Genomic DNA, 15,863 nt, shown 5'->3' with positions numbered 1-15,863 from the left:
ACAGATTCCAGCAAACGGAAGATAACATTTTCACCGCACATTTCTTTAAAAGAAGATAAAGATCATTGAATCAATATATCATTGAAGAGATTATTATTTTGTACAAGCTGGAGGTTGGTGCAGGTCATTCCCACTAAGCAAACAGAACTTGTTAATTTAATCCGACAGGCTTGGCAGTGAAACCAAACAGGAATTTAATCAGCAGGAGAAGGTGGTGAGCTTCTCTGAAAATTGAATGATGGCTGTGCAAACAGTAAATATCGTCACGGAAGGGCGAGGAAAGAATAAGAGCACCCCCTCTCATGGTTTTCATTGAGTTCATCAAACATAATAAATGATGCCAAATAAACCATTTCTAGGACTGCAACAATGACTTAATGTTACTTTTACTAGAAGGTTAAAATTTATAGTTTTCCAGTCTCTCACCTTAAATACTTTTTTTAAGCTGCAAGGTTAGAAAATGAAGGATTAAGTGTCTCATATTCCAAGACAGCAGCTGACTTTTCAGTGTCTCATCTCAGTGTGTCAGCGCTCTGATGCCAGCGTGAAGGCCTGTTAGCACAGAGACTAATACAGAGACAAGGCTAAGATGTAACATTAGGTATTTTAGTTCAACATTAATTGCTTTAATCATCCTCAAAAGTAAGAGCATTTTTAAAGGATGTATATTGTTGCCAAAGGATAAATAAAACTGACTTACTCCCTCCCCAATTCCTTGCACTTAAATGAAATTACCATCAAAGCTTATTCAGAATCTTTCCCACTTCCTGTTATCACAGAGTTTTCAACTTCGCCTTGTCCTTCTTTCTTTCCTTCTCCTTTCAGTCTCTACTCTACTTCATTTACAGGTTCTCCTTATTTCTAGTCTAGTCTCCTTGAAACCCTGTTTTGAAAGCATAACCTTTTGGAAGTCTCATGTTGAATAGGGCGTGTAAGTATACAGTATATCCAAAACAAACAAAAAAAAAACTGTCTCAATGGTGTTTTTTCTCTCTAGCTATGAAAACACAGTGTTTTCATTAAACCAGTAAATTCATTATCTCATGGAACCTCAATAAACAAATGTCAACTGGTGTTTCCCAAGAGCGACTAACAAAAATAAATCATGTGATAAGTGGCCAAAAAAGACATGGAAGATAATTTTAATGCTCAATTATTAAAAGTAAGGGATAAACTTATTTAGAAACTCTAGAAGAAGGTTCTCTAGCTTCATGGAAAACTAGACCAAGAGATAATGAAGAACCATATTATGTTAAGCTATTGAGAAGAAAGAGAATGATCGGAAAAAATCAGGAACTACTATTTCAAAGGTGTGTAGTAAGAGGATAGATTGAAAATCTTAGCTTTAGGGGAAAAGGAGTGATACTTTTTCATAATTTTCTGTCTAAAAATGGACAGTTAGATACATGCTCATTTGTTTCTAGCACAGTTTTTATACTGTCTTGAATCACTTATCTCCATATTTCATCACCCAAAGGAACAGAATATACTCTTTTTTATGTGTCTACACTTGCACCGTCATCTCTTCACAGTTACCATTTATACAGTGTATGTCATTTATACAGTGGTAGACTGTATAAATCATAATAAATGTATAATATGATAAATCATAATAGTAATAGTAATACCATACCATTGCATGATAAAAAATACAATAACTTGAAAGTTAGAAAATGTGCCTAATGAACTTATTGGTCTGGCTGAAGAGATCACTAGTCAGCATGTTGAAAGAACATCGAGTGTTTCTAATTTCACATGACAAGTCAGTGGGGGGGAAAAAAGAAAGAATGTAAGAAGGAACTTATTGTTTGCAAGCAGAATTTAAAGAAAGTTTCTAGGTTGGAAAATAAGCCTGTTTCTTATCCCCAGGCTATCCAGTTGGCAAAAGATTCCAAAATTAAGAAATAGCCTCAAGCAAAGATCAAATCAAAGGTGTGGGTATAAAACCCTTTCTTTGACCTCAGAAAGATGGAACCTGATAGACTCTCTCAGATAGACAAAGAACTTCTAACAACATTAAGGGCACTGACCCACAACATGCTGACACATAGAAATAGAGATCTGTCTGAAAAAGAATTATGGTGTGACTTGGCGGGGTTGGGGGTGGGGGGTAAACCCTGATAAGATTTATAGGAAATGCACAGTTTTTAAGACAGTTGTAGTAGCAAAAGCATCTCCTGCTTGTACTAAAAAGGACTAAGTAATTCAAATGAAAAGGGACTAACGGGCTTCCAGCTTTTTATGGGCAAGGAGCAGGCTGAGAAAACAACTCAGCTACAAACACAGACTATTTCTTGTAAAAAAGAAAAGATCTCACAGGATTGAACCAAGAGCTGAGAACAACGGACTAGGGAATCAATTCACTGGGGTTAACCTAGTCTCTAATCAAGGAACACTCTTGGCTCCTGAAATAGAGAAAACGGGCAACATGTCCTTAGTTAGATTTCAGAATTTCCACGGGCAGATGACTGCTGTGTGTTTCCATTCTTCACCTTTTTGAATGCAAATGTCTACTGCAGTTATCCTTGTCCAGTCTTGCCACTGTATGTTGTGTATAGAGTTAAAAAATACTTATCCTCTTATATCACATATTTCTGTGTCAAGAAGAGTCATAACCAAGGAGCTGCACTGAACAAATCTCACCCACATCTGGACTTGATGTAGATGATGAAATCCTAGACTTCAAGGATGATATAAGACTTCTGTGGGAGGAGTGAGTGTATTTTCATGTGGAAGAGATGTGAATTATTGTTGCCAGAGAGCAGATTATGGTAGGTTGTAGCAAAGATGGCTACAAAAATTCCTCAAACCTCTGTATGCATGTCCCTTTGTAATGTGACTTTGTTGATCCTCCCAACTAGAGATGGAGTTTATTTTCCCAAGCCATGAGTCTGGGCAGGCCTAGTGGGAGCTCCAAATCCTAAGCATCAAGAGATTTTCCAGCTTCTTTTCTTGCCCTCTTGGAATGCTGCCCTGAGATTGCCACAAAGAAGCCCAGTATAGTCAATTAGAGGATAAGAGACCACATGGAGCAGAAATGAATCATCTCAACTAAGACCCCTAGCCAACCAGCTGATAGGCAGTAGCAACTGCCAGACATGTCAGTGAAGCCACCTTATACTATGTAGTCCCACTAGAAATACAGAATGTAGCCATATGAGTGAACCCAAGAGAGATCAGCAGAAGAACCGTTCAGCTGAGCCCAGCCCAAAATATTTACCCACAAAGGGAAAAATGACTATTGCTTCAGGTGGTTTCTTACACAGTAATAAATGATGCAGTGAGTACCATTATTTCCTAATTTTCTAATACACTCCAGACTGTAAATATTCTGTCCTGTTATTACATGATAATGTCAAATAGATGCCTTTTTGTTGTTACTGGAAATATGGTCCTATAAGAAAGCAAGTACTAAAATGTGTGTTACAGTGATGGCTGACCTGAATGAACACTGCTCACCTTTTAGAAGGGCAAATGTTATTATAATCTAGTATTAAAATAAAGTCCTTTTAATCCTGAACACAGCTAGCTTTGCTTCCAGGGATGCAAATCAAAAGGAGAGGGAGAATATTCAAATTCAAATCCCTTCTCTCTACAGAGGTGTTGTAGATACTACTCAGGGACATTTAAGTCCAATAAATTCCTTGAACATTGTCTCATGGCCGCTCTTCCTGCCACATGCACCCATGAAAAGGCATAGACACATAAAAGATAAAGTGAGGAGAGGAGTGAGAAAACTGTAGATTAAGGGACAAAGATGAATAACTGTTATAATGACACACTGAACAATCACATTTCTGTAATATATTTTTGTTTGAATTGCTTCCCTGCTAGACCTCTCCTTTGGGAGATGCTGTGTAATTTTTCTGGTTATGTGACAGAAGCAAGATGAAAGATAAGTCACAAGCTCCTGTAGCTTAAAATATAATGGTTGAAAATTGGTGGGTTATTTTTAAAGGTTTTTTTCCTTCTGTTTGAGAAAGAAAGGCAGAACTATACTCACCAGTCCCACCCCCGTCCTTCTCCAAAATAAAAGGTCAAATTGCCTCTTCTCTGTTTTTAAAGACATTGCTTAAAAAAAAAATTCTGATGCAAATGCATAATGACTGTTAATATAATGGCCTAAATAGCACCCTCCTCCACTCCTTCTCTACAATGAAAAGCAAAAGATCTAAAATTTCTTAAAATAAAGTATATTCAGATGCTGAAGAAACCAACTTTAAAAATCATCTATAATTGAGTATCTATAATTGCAAAAACTGTCACTGTAATATCATATACTTCATGGAATAGTCATTTGGATTATGTGATCATTTATTTTAACTCCCACTCTCCTTGGAATAGATAAAATCCAAGAATTTATACATCCAGAATCTCATCTCTTAGGATCACTCATTCTACCAAAGTTAGAACTTATTTAAATATTGATTATAAATTTAAATTAAATTATTCTAAACCTTCTAGATTAATTTAGCCCTGGTAACACCTCTGTTCAAATATATAAATTATTTGAGGGCTTTTTTCTTAGTATACATGCTAGACATATGCAAAGATTTTTTTTTTTCCTTTAATGAAAAGCTAAAATCATAGACTCAGTTCTAAAAAGGGACCATAGTTAAACTTAACTATATATGAGAAAACTAAAGGTCAGAGAGCTAAAATGATATGCCTGAAAATAGCAGGGCTTATTAGTGGTGATGCTTGTTTAAGAATCAGGTTTCCTGGACCCTCAGGCCAGTGATCTCCCCCACTTTACCACGTGGACTCACACAGGGCTTTGGGTCTGCTGTGGATGGGAGGCCCTGGCTTTCCCCAATACTGAATCCAGGAGCTGCCACGCCTAAGCACAGAACTTCGATCATCTTTCGGCCTCAGCCCTATCCCCCCCCCCTTTTTTTTAAAATAAATTTATTTATTTATTTATTTTTAGTTGTGTTGGATCTTCGTTTCTGTGCGAGGGCTTTCTCTAGTTGCGGCGAGCGGGGGCCACTCTTCATTGCGGTGCGCGGGCCTCTCACTATCGCGGCCTCTCTTGTTGGGGAGCACGGGCTCCAGACGCGCAGGCTCAGTAGTTGTGGCTCACGGGCCTAGTTGCCCCGCGGCATGTGGGATCTTCCCAGACCAGGGCTCGAACCCGTGTCCCCTGCATTGGCAGGCAGATTCTCAACCACCGCGCCACCAGGGAAGCCCCCCCACCCCCGACTTCTTAATTCAGACTCTGGGGATAAGCAGAGCACCAGCAAGCAATGTTTAAAAGTGCCCCCAGGAGATTCTAATATGCAGCCAGGGCTGAGAACCACTGAAGTAGTTTCTCACCCTCATTCGTTTACATGGCTTAGGCTACCAGGCTGGCGGTCCCAGCCTCACTTCCCAGTGTTTCTGGCTCTCTTTGGCCCTTCGATACCCTAGACATCAAGAACCTAATTCTGAGAGCCTAGACTCTTGGAAAGGGATAAATAAAAACGAGAAGCTAGAGAATATGAAAGTACACGGTCTCAGCGACATGTTATTGTCAGCAACACATCTTACAGACACATGAGAACTAACACTAGGAAACCATACAAAGAAAACTCAGTTTAGCTTTATAAAAGTAGTATTTCCTACAGGCATTAGTTTAAACAGCTAACCAAGTTTGCAATAATATGCATCAGACTGTTGATCGGTTCATTTCATTATATTACTCAACCACTCTCCTAAAGTCATGGTCATCCGTTGAGCAGCTCATGAAATTAGAGGCAGCATGGCTTAAATAGATTCTTAGACATTATGGCAATGGAGAGAAACAGAGGTAGAAATTTACATATAAAAAAGGTCTAAATCAGTCAGAATCCAGTTTAGCCAGACCACAACAACTATTAGCAATCCAAGCGTCAGTTTAATCAACTGATCCTCAATTCCAAACCAGGCATCAAGAAGCAAAGCTAAATCTGGGTTATTCTGAACCTCAGAGGTGAAAAAGATAAAATTTACTTGTTGGAATAAGATTATAAGCAAGGATGGCTTCCTTGTCTCTTGCAACTCTTGTAGCCATGGTGGATTAACTGAAAATCCTGTGGACTGAGCCGACAGGACATTGACACTTCCAGGGGAAGCATGAACATAGCTCGGCCAGCAGCAGTGCCACGTGCTTCAGTCTGCCTCCTTGCACAGGTAGAACTGACTTGGGTCAAATGTTAATTAAAATCATATTTAATACTAAATATCAGATATTCTAAATCTGAACGACCTAATCAAGAAAGGCCATATCTATGAAGTTGCTTGACTCAGAAGAGTCCAATACTCCAGAAACAAGCATGTTCCTTAAGCCTTAAACAGGTCTAAAAAAGAAAAAGTTAAAGTTTGTCTGGTTTTATCTTAATGTTCTCGCTGAAGGCATATTTTATGGAACTGATTGTTTTGTTTTTCTGCCTCTGTCACCAATTCTTCTCCACTACATTAAATCCCACACTTGGCAAACACGAGTTAATTAAGCATTATATTACAGAGTATCAATATAAACGTTTCAGCTGCTCCTCCTAAACCTCTATGGCATAATTACTATGGCCCTGAAGGAGAAATGAATTTACATTGTTAACAGAAATACTTAGAAACAAACATATTTAAATGGTTAACCATCAGTACTAAAAGAACAAATTAAAGGAAGCAATAGCTAAATCATAACATTAACATTTAGATGGTCCAGCGAGGTAATGTGAAAAGAGAATACTATATATATGTCTTGCCATTTCAGTCATACTGAAAGAGCTTTTCAAATAACCTCATTTGCTTTCACTCCAAGAACCAAATACGAGTGTTGTCAACATTACTCTTTACCTTCTTCCAGGCTAATCATGAATATCATCAAGAAAGCATTTCTTCCAGCTCATCAAGCTCCCGCCCTTCAATAGATGAAGACAACTTCACAAGCATCAACAAACAGAGCCAATATAAAATAATATCAGGGTTGAAATTACAGGGCTGCAAGTGACTTTCAGCTATTATACGGGGCATTCTCCTCCTCTGATATAATCATTTAAACCAGTGGTTCTCAACTTTGGCTGCACATTGAAATCATCTGAGAAGCTTTTTAAAATTCTGCTGCCCAGCCCTAAACCCCAGAAATTCTAATTTAATTGGTCTGGAGTACAGCCCGAATGTCAAGTGGTTTAAAAGCTCTCCGGGTGATTTTAATGTGCAGCCAAGTGTCAAAGCCCATCAAACAAAGACCACCAAGAAAACACCTGTAGTCAATCAAGAAAAGTCAGGTTTACTTAGCTTGCTGCTGTACGGGAGACCCTTATGAAAATCTCGGGAATTTGGAAGAGCTTCAAACTGGGTGATTTTAAGGAAAGCTGAGGGAAGCAGGAGACCATTCTGGATTGGATGACATCAAGAAATGGGGGAAATTCAGTGATTCGGTATCTCAATTATCTTCATCCAACAGGCAGAAAGATTAGAGCTGAGCCATCATTGCTAAAGAATCGAGATCACTCAGAAGGCAAGGTTCTTAGCAATGAGAGCAGGGTGTTAATCATTTTCAGGGTTAAGGTGTTGGCCTACTCATTGCCCCGTTCTAAACATGGTGTATTTATGTTTTTTGGCAAACACTGTGGTCTGGTTTTTCAGTAAGGCCAATTTTCCCTTTCTCTGTTTGTTTAATAGGACCTGTTTTCATATTCTCACAAGGTTGAAAACCACTGATTTAAACAAACTTAAAAGCCCAGCTGAATATGAGTCTATCTGGTTGTAATATCTGTCATTCTTTTGAGTTCCAGGGTTAAAATTAGCTGATCTAGTTTATTAAACGTGCATTTGATTGCTCCCCAATTTTTCCAAGTAAAACCTTCCCAAAGCTGGACCTCCCCAGATAATACTCTGTTCCCATTCCCTTGATAAAGTATCCAGTTATGATCACAAGTTTAATTTGCAAAAGAATGCATGCTACATTCTAAAGAAAAATCTTATATGGAATAGCCCGTTTTGATAGCATCACCATTAAAACACTAGTTCTGCTGTATTACAAAGTCATGTTCTATTTATTCTATTTTCAGTGGAAGCCAATGTTAATTTTTCACAATTACTAACGCAGCGCTACCTTGGTATGGCACTACACATGAAGGATAGGGATTCTTTACAGAAGTGTTTTTCACACTATTTTGATGATTCACCTAATGTTCTGTTTATAAGAAATCAGAATAGTGACAACCATTTATGCTTTAAGCCAAGAATGAATATATGTATTCAACAGAAATTGGGGTTATTTAACTCTTCTTGGGTAACATGGAATATTTATTTTCTCTCTTGGGAAACCCATGTAACCATAAACTAGATTTCATGTCTCTCTGAAAATAAGGCTGTTTCACTCTGTTTTACATGTATCAGTAGAGGAAGTCACATTATAAGAGTCAGAAAATATATTAACCTCTATCCAGAGTGTCAGTTACTCATAGGAAACTCCACTCAGGGCCACCTAATATCATCCATATTATCTACTCCTCTAAGCTACACAGAGATGGGACAAAAGTTTTCCTCACCTAGACTGAGTTATTTCTACTGCTGGATCCTAAGGGAGCCTGGAAATGGCACCATTGTTTCCCTACTTGAGCTCTGAACCAGCTAAGAAAACCAAAAATTAAGGCAGAAAGATATTTAAAACCTTTATAACCAAACGATGCCATGTCACAGGTTGAATTCTCCAAGTGCAGACACTGAGATAGAATTTGAGTTCAAGGTGTATATAAGGGATTAAAGGAAGGGGAGGAAGCAGGATTGAGCAGAGGAAAAAGTCACACTGTGATGCAGACCCAAAGAAAATGTGGCCAACCTGGCAGGAAACTGTGGAGTAAACATTGCCCATGAGAGTCATCCCAGAGTGGGTTGAAAGAGCTGGGTCTTTAAACGCCCTCCTAGCTCACTCACCAAATGTGGGCTTCCCTGGGAAGAGCATGGCTGTGAGCAAGGCATCTGGCTCCACGCAGCTGAGGCAGACCCTAAGAGAACAGGCAGCTGGAGGCACTCTGCCCATTGCCCCCTTCACAGCTGGACAGCAAGTCCTTCCTCGCAGGGGCTCTGGGGAGCACATCTTCATGTCTACCCCAGACCAAGTTGGAGAGCGTGGCTAAGACGCTTAGCAACAATAGACTTCCCAATAGGACATCCAGACACAGACAGCACTAACTAATCACAGACCTCGTTTACAGAATGAAAACTGAGAACTCCTAGTACAGAGATACTGACCCAGAATATGCAATTTTCACTAGCAGCTGGCCTTTAAAGAAGAAATAAAGGAAGAGACTGAGCTTTGTATGCCCATCTCTGCTCCCACATTCACCAAAAAAGAGAGAGTTGGGAACGGAGATATAGAGACAGGCCAGAGATGATGTGCTAATGGTGACCCTCCACACGAAAGGAGGTGAGCAGTCCCCTCTGTCCTCCACCAATCGAGTCACAGAACTTGACAGTCAGTTAAAGGCAGTACAGCTAGGCTTATTAAACTTTTTAGGTCTCTGGATTATAATAATAACTCAAAATGCTCATGTATATAGTAATCATTATTCTCCATACTTATATTATTCCATTTGAAAGGTTGGTGACTGGGGAGTTGGTTTGTTTAGTTGTTTGAGGAATTGGAGTTTGAATGTTTATTCTTGTAGTTGCATGTAAAAGAACAGGTTTATTTACCAAGTCCTAAATAACATTAACATTTTTTTAGATTTTCTGTATTCTTTTCTGTCTTAATGCAAAAGTCACAGAGGAAATTTTAATCACTCAGTGACAAAGTGATATATGCTGCAAGTGGCAATTCCCAGCAGCCAGACTGCTTACCCTCATTCCCCTTTCAGGCACGTACCTCTTGACACTAACAGCATGACGCCACAGAAGGGAGGCTGCCTTGTGAGCTACTTAGGATAGAAAGCACCGAGGAACTCGGATCCGGAAGTCCCAGTAAGACCCAGAGAGCACAGGAAGCAAATGCAACCATGGAGACCCCACTTCTTCAGCAAAATGTTGAGGGTAACTCCAGCCGTGACCACAAGGTGCAAACCACAGATTTTTATGGCAGGAGCATTGATCTGTCAAAGGCATGTCAGTCTTTTCTTAGCCAGCCAGCCAGTTTCTTTTATGTAGTTGGCTAGTCCTTCCTCTATGAGAATATGATAATGAAATGTTGCTAAGGAATTTTATTTTTAAAACAACGGTCACCTGTTTCATCAGGTAGATTTGATGTCACGGAGATTTACTCCTGACAAGATTATATGACAGGCCGCTCATTTCTACTCCAGCAACTGAGACAAGACAGTCTTTGAGAACTCATTCTAGACTGATGATTGAAAGACCACCCTAAGACCATTTCCTAAAACCAGCCATCTGGAATAGCTGCCTGAAATAGGTAGAGCCTAGCCAAGTTAAGGAAAACACAGATCTAAGTTGATCTGCCTGAGTTTTCCTGAACCTACACTTTGAACAGTGTTTTACGATGTGTGGTCCTATGACCACCTACTACGCAAACACTCCAAGAAGTTGCTAAGAATGTGGATGGCTAGAGACCCCACACCTAGTTAAGGAGACTATCTATGTGGTGTGACCCAAGAGGCTGCATGTTCAACAAGTTCACCAGGTGATTCTAATGCACACTAGGGTTTGAGAAACCCTGTTAGAAATTTAACTCTGGAACAAGGTCAGAGACATAGTCCAGAATTCAAGCTCAAAGGAAAAATTCTACAAAATTCATTTGACCTTTATTTGGGAAGAGTATTTTTCACAAGAGAAAACTACAACTCTTATTCATTCAGTAAATATCTTATGCTCCTGCCACATCCAGACCCTGTGCTAAATACAGTAGATTCGAAATAAAATGCATAGAATATTATAAGAATGGGTCTAGTAGTGCCACACATTATAACTCCTTTCACACTGAATTCAGATCTTACAATATGCATATCACTAGGAATTAAAACGAGAATTCAGAAAAGAATCAAACTTCTGCTCAAGTGGAGCTATCCTAAGAAAAGACAAACATTAAAAAGTGTACATAGGGTATGATTACATCAATCTAGTTCTCTTCAGGGAAAAGAGCAGTGTGGAGGGTGGAGAGACAAGCACATGACTATTTTAAAATAAAAAGATCTCTTAAAATAAGAGATCAGAGCTTAGAGATGATTCCCATCCCAACTGGAGTCAGTTCTTTATACTAGAATCAGAGAGTCGATGAACTTTTGATCTGTCCCTTCTTTCTTTGGAAGCGTAGATCTAAAAGCTGTTATCAAACAAGACTATGAAGACAGGATAAAAGGATAATATATGAATTATGATTGATTTTCCATAAAGTATCCACGAACTCAGCTGAAACATTAAAACTGCTCCACACATACCACCTGCTATGGTCTGAGTGTTTGTGTCCCCCCCAAATTCATATGTTGAGATCCTAATGCCCATTGTGATGGTATTAGCAGACGAGGCCTTTGGGAGGTGATTAGGTCATGAGGGCAGGGCCCTCATAAATGAAATTAATACCCGTATATAAGAGACCCCAGAGAGCTCCCTTGCCTCCTGCCACCATGTGAGGACACAAGAAGGCTCTGAGCCAGGAAGAGGCCCCTCACTCGATCACACTGGCACCTTGATCTTGGACTTTCCAAACTCCAGAACTGTGAGAAATAAATTTCTGTTGTTTATAAGCCTCCCAGCCTATGGTATTTTGTTATATCAGCCCAAAAGGACTAAGACATTACCAGAACAGACTAGAAAATTCCTCCTTGCTTGCTACAATAAGCTAAACTTGCTCAAGATTGAGCACACGAGAGTTTCTATAAAGCTTTATGCAAACATAGTTATGCTATGAGAAACAACTTAAATATAGCTCCATTTGACCCTCATAGCTTTTGTTTACAAAAAGATTTTACAAAGTATTTGTATTTATAAACTTTGTCCTATGATCAAATAAAATCTAATTAGATGGTTTTAGCAACATCTCGCCAAAGTCAAAATAAAGAAAAGCATGCAATGAAGAAAACTGGAAAGAATATATTATGTTAAAATTAAATGGTGGAACTATGGTTGATTTTCCTGCATTTCCCGGACGTTTAAAAATGAGAATATATTACTTTATAATGAAAACATTTAAAATTAATTTCTTAGGGAGTTTTTTATGACAATAGAATTTTTTAAGTAAAAATAAGTCTACAAGTTACTGCTGTCAAACCTGAGTTTGTGGGCCTGACGCACAGTGAGGTCAAACCAACCAAGATGTCAGAGTTTGGAGCAGAGAAAGGTTTATTACTCGAGGAGGTACCAACCCAGAAGATGGGTGACCTAGACTCATCTGAAATCCATCTTGCTGGCTGGCCGGGGTGCAAGGTTTTTAAAAACAAAAAAGGTAAAGGGGAGGGTGTCTTTGTGGTCTCAGCTTCCTGATAAGACCTCATTTGCAGACAACCCAGCACCATCTTGTGCCGATGCATCATTGGTGATTGTGATTGATCTGTGTGTTCCCGCAAAGCAAACTAGTAAATCATGGTCTTGTGATCCCTCCCTTCTTTCTAGGAGAGAGCAAAAGCAACGGTTGAGACATTTTATTATTTACTTAGAGCCTTCGTAATGGTTCAGGAGTTTCAGTTCTTAATTGATTCTCCCAGTGCCATCAATTTTAAGTGGCTTGGGGCCAGCTGGTTGAAACCACAGGACATTATCTCAACAATTTGGGGTCATAAACCAAGACATTAGTTTAAGCTAACAATCATGAAAAAGATTGTGCTGGGTTTGCTTTTCCTTTGTTTCTGTGTTCCCTCACTTTCCTAGTTAGTAACTATTTGAATCTGCTCTTTGGAACTCGGGGAACATCTAGGAGACTAAAGCCTTTTTTACAAACAAGAGGCAGGCAGAGGACATGGCGTGTGGAGTGGGGGGGACCCCCATAGGGTCCTGATCAGTTACATTAAGAGTCTTCAGTGGTCATTGTTTCTTTTTACCTTTATTCCCTTTCTTCTTTTCTAAAAATGTGTTTTAACCTGCAGGCCAGATCGTCTCTATTCTTTATTTTCTAACATTTATAAGCCTCAACATTTTTGCTATAAGACAAAGTTCTGACTTTCCTTTTTCTTTTTTATTACAAGCCCATAAATTCTAACCACAGCTGTCCAGTCCACCTCCCATTATACTCAATAATCTTGACTAACTGACTTTGAAAGCATATTGCTTTAGCACATTAACTTTCGCTGGGGCACCTTTTATCCACACCTGACTCTCCTACCCTGCAATTTTACATCCATTCTAACTAACAGTTTTCTAGGTAATAATTTATACATGACATCTGTCTTGTCCTAGTTTTTAAAATCCCTGTAGCCTCCCAGAAGTCTTTTTTAATGTCCTTATCCTCAAGTCCAGGCCATCTCTGGTATTTCCTTTATGTGATAATATTCTGATTATCTTTTCTTTAATCTTTGCCTTTATGCCCTACTCCACTACCTTCATCAGCATTTCTTTCCAGTAGCTTTTTTTTTTTTTTAATCCCTTTTTTGTTTCTTAAATTCTTCTTCTTTGTGGCTCACTCCAGCAGCCTTGGGCTAGTAAAATGTGAATGCTTCTAATTCACCATAATTGCAACCCTTCTACTTATTTAAAATTTTAAATTTAAATTCCCTGGTGGCACAGTGGATAAGACCCCCCGAGCTCCCAATGCAGGGGGCTCAGGTGCGATCCCTGGTCAGGGAACTAGATCCCACATGCATGCCACAACTAAGAGTTCTCATGCCACAACTAAGGAGCTCACATGCTGCACCTAAGGAGCCAGAATCTGCCATGCATCACACCCAGTTCCTGCCAGGAATAAAGGACCACTCCCACCAAGTCCCTCAGAATGTTGCCTTGATTGGAACATGCCATATTGTCATTTCTTGTTTTTTTTCATTTATTTTTCCCTCTAAACCTTGAAATACAAATGGAGGAGAAAGGGTTCCTATTCGTGCCTGTAACATCAGTATTTATCACAGCAACCAGCACGGGGCAAATGCTGAATAATTATCTATTAGATAGATACAGGATCCACTTTTCACAACACATGAATTCAGAAGCAGGTATGGGAACCCAGATGTCTTCGACTAAGCCAAACATAAAGAGATTTGATAAAATGTAAAACACAAAAGCATACAAAAAAACAAGCCCAATTTTTTTTTACTATTAAATTCAACAGACATCAAATTACTCATTCAAAATGCTATAAGAGTTTCTAACCACTTACTTTCGATTTTTGTACTTATCATGGGCTAATGACAGTTTGCCATCCAGAGATCACACTTTGAGTAGCGCTGCACTGAGGCACAGGACAGCCAGGACCTGCTCAGCATCCATCCATGAAATTCAGGAGGTGAACACCTCATGGGGTGACCTTCAACCGCTAGAAGATAAGAGCTGACAGATAAGGTCCTGAGACAGGTCGTACGTCTCTTCCAATGGTCCCATGGGATGGAGCAACAGCCACCCACAGCCATGGCTCACTTTATAGTGCATCTTCCTTCCTGCTTTGCTGACCCTGTACCTGCCAATTCTACTCCCTAGGATAATGTTCCCCAATAAAGCACTCACTTTAGCTTTTACCTGAAAATCTGCTTTCTGGGAAGCCCAGAAAACAAAAGTCAACATACTCTTTGCAACTCACCTGAAGTCAGGGGGAAACACAGGGCACAGAACGTGCAAAATTCATTATCCTCCCTCTAATGCTGCACGTAGCTGTGCTTCTATTGGTTTCCTCTTTCCCTACCTTTTGGTCGGCCTGCTGCAGCTGCTACAGGTTTAATCACCCAGCCTGTGAGAAATCCCTCTATTCAACCTCAAGTCCAGGCACTATGTTTTCTTCGTCCTGAGATAAACCATTCAGTCACAGGCAAGGCTCATTTGATCCCTACAATTGACCCTTAAAATTGGCTAGTGTGGTGAATAGGACATTTATTGTAATCCTTGTGGATGAGGAAACTGAGAAACAGAAAGGGTAAGTGATTTGTCCATGGACAGTCAATAATTTTGTGACAGAGTGATGAATAAAGCTCAATTACACTGTTTCCTTTTCATGTGTTTTTACATCACTTTATATTCTGACAAGAGCAGGCAGATCTTCCTGGCCAAGGTGGCCAAGTGGCTAATATTTCAACAGATAAATGAATATGCTGGTAAAAATATCAGTTACTTGCAGAGAGAGGTCATGAATTCCCCCTTAGAGAATGTATTACTTTGAACACAGTCGGTACCCCATAAATGTATGATAAATGAAAGAATAAATAAATGTATAATCAATCTAAACTTCGTATTTCTACAATCTACAAGGCTTTAAAATTATTCTGCTAGAATAAAATCACACACAGATTTCAAGCATACAGACACCTAGAATCCCCTGGATCAAAGGAGATTGTTTTAGTTTAAAGAAAGTGCAAAGTTTAAAACACACACATACATACACACGCACACATACACACGCACACAAATTCCCTCAGTCAACAATCAACATGACGGGTAGATTGGACTCATTTCAGAATAATGGTACAAACCTACAAAGTAAATTTCACACTAAATCTCCATCAGTACATGTGCATTCATTATAAGTAAATGTATCAAAAAGCCTGAAGGCTTGAGAAATGCCATCTGTAAAAATTATCTAACACTGGCCTTTTAAAGTCTTCTGGAAATTCTGAGTATGCAATTGACACCAGAATACATAAGCAAACAGTGCAAGCGTGTATGCACCCAAATTGGGAGCATAACTAGTCATCTAGTGAGTAGATGAGAATGTCATTCCCTAGGATAAGTACAGTTTCATGGGCAATTGATAGCGTATGCCAGCTCTATGAATGCATTTTCAGATGGTGACTTGAAGGACCCTGAAACTATAAAGGCAA

At 39.3% G+C, this 15,863-nt stretch overlaps 1 protein-coding gene across 8 annotated transcripts in view; it reads right to left on the bottom strand.

Moving 5' to 3' along the window:
• Nucleotides 1-15,863, bottom strand: part of LOC309665527 (uncharacterized protein) — a 714,473-nt gene that overhangs the window by 531,163 nt on the left and 167,447 nt on the right. The window contains exon 3 of one of the 8 annotated variants that reach the window (XR_014266464.1): nt 8,222-14,371. The exons of the other annotated variants lie outside the window; for them this stretch is intronic. The gene's annotated coding sequence lies outside the window, so the exon portion shown is untranslated. Of the gene's footprint in view, nt 1-8,221; nt 14,372-15,863 lie in introns of those variants that run through there. 8 annotated transcript variants of the gene reach the window in all.

Source organism: Balaenoptera physalus, assembly GCF_965194825.1.
Source record: "Balaenoptera physalus genome assembly, chromosome: 8".
Taxonomy (NCBI): Eukaryota; Metazoa; Chordata; class Mammalia; order Artiodactyla; family Balaenopteridae; genus Balaenoptera; species Balaenoptera physalus.
This window is presented reverse-complemented; position numbering and strand designations above follow the sequence as displayed.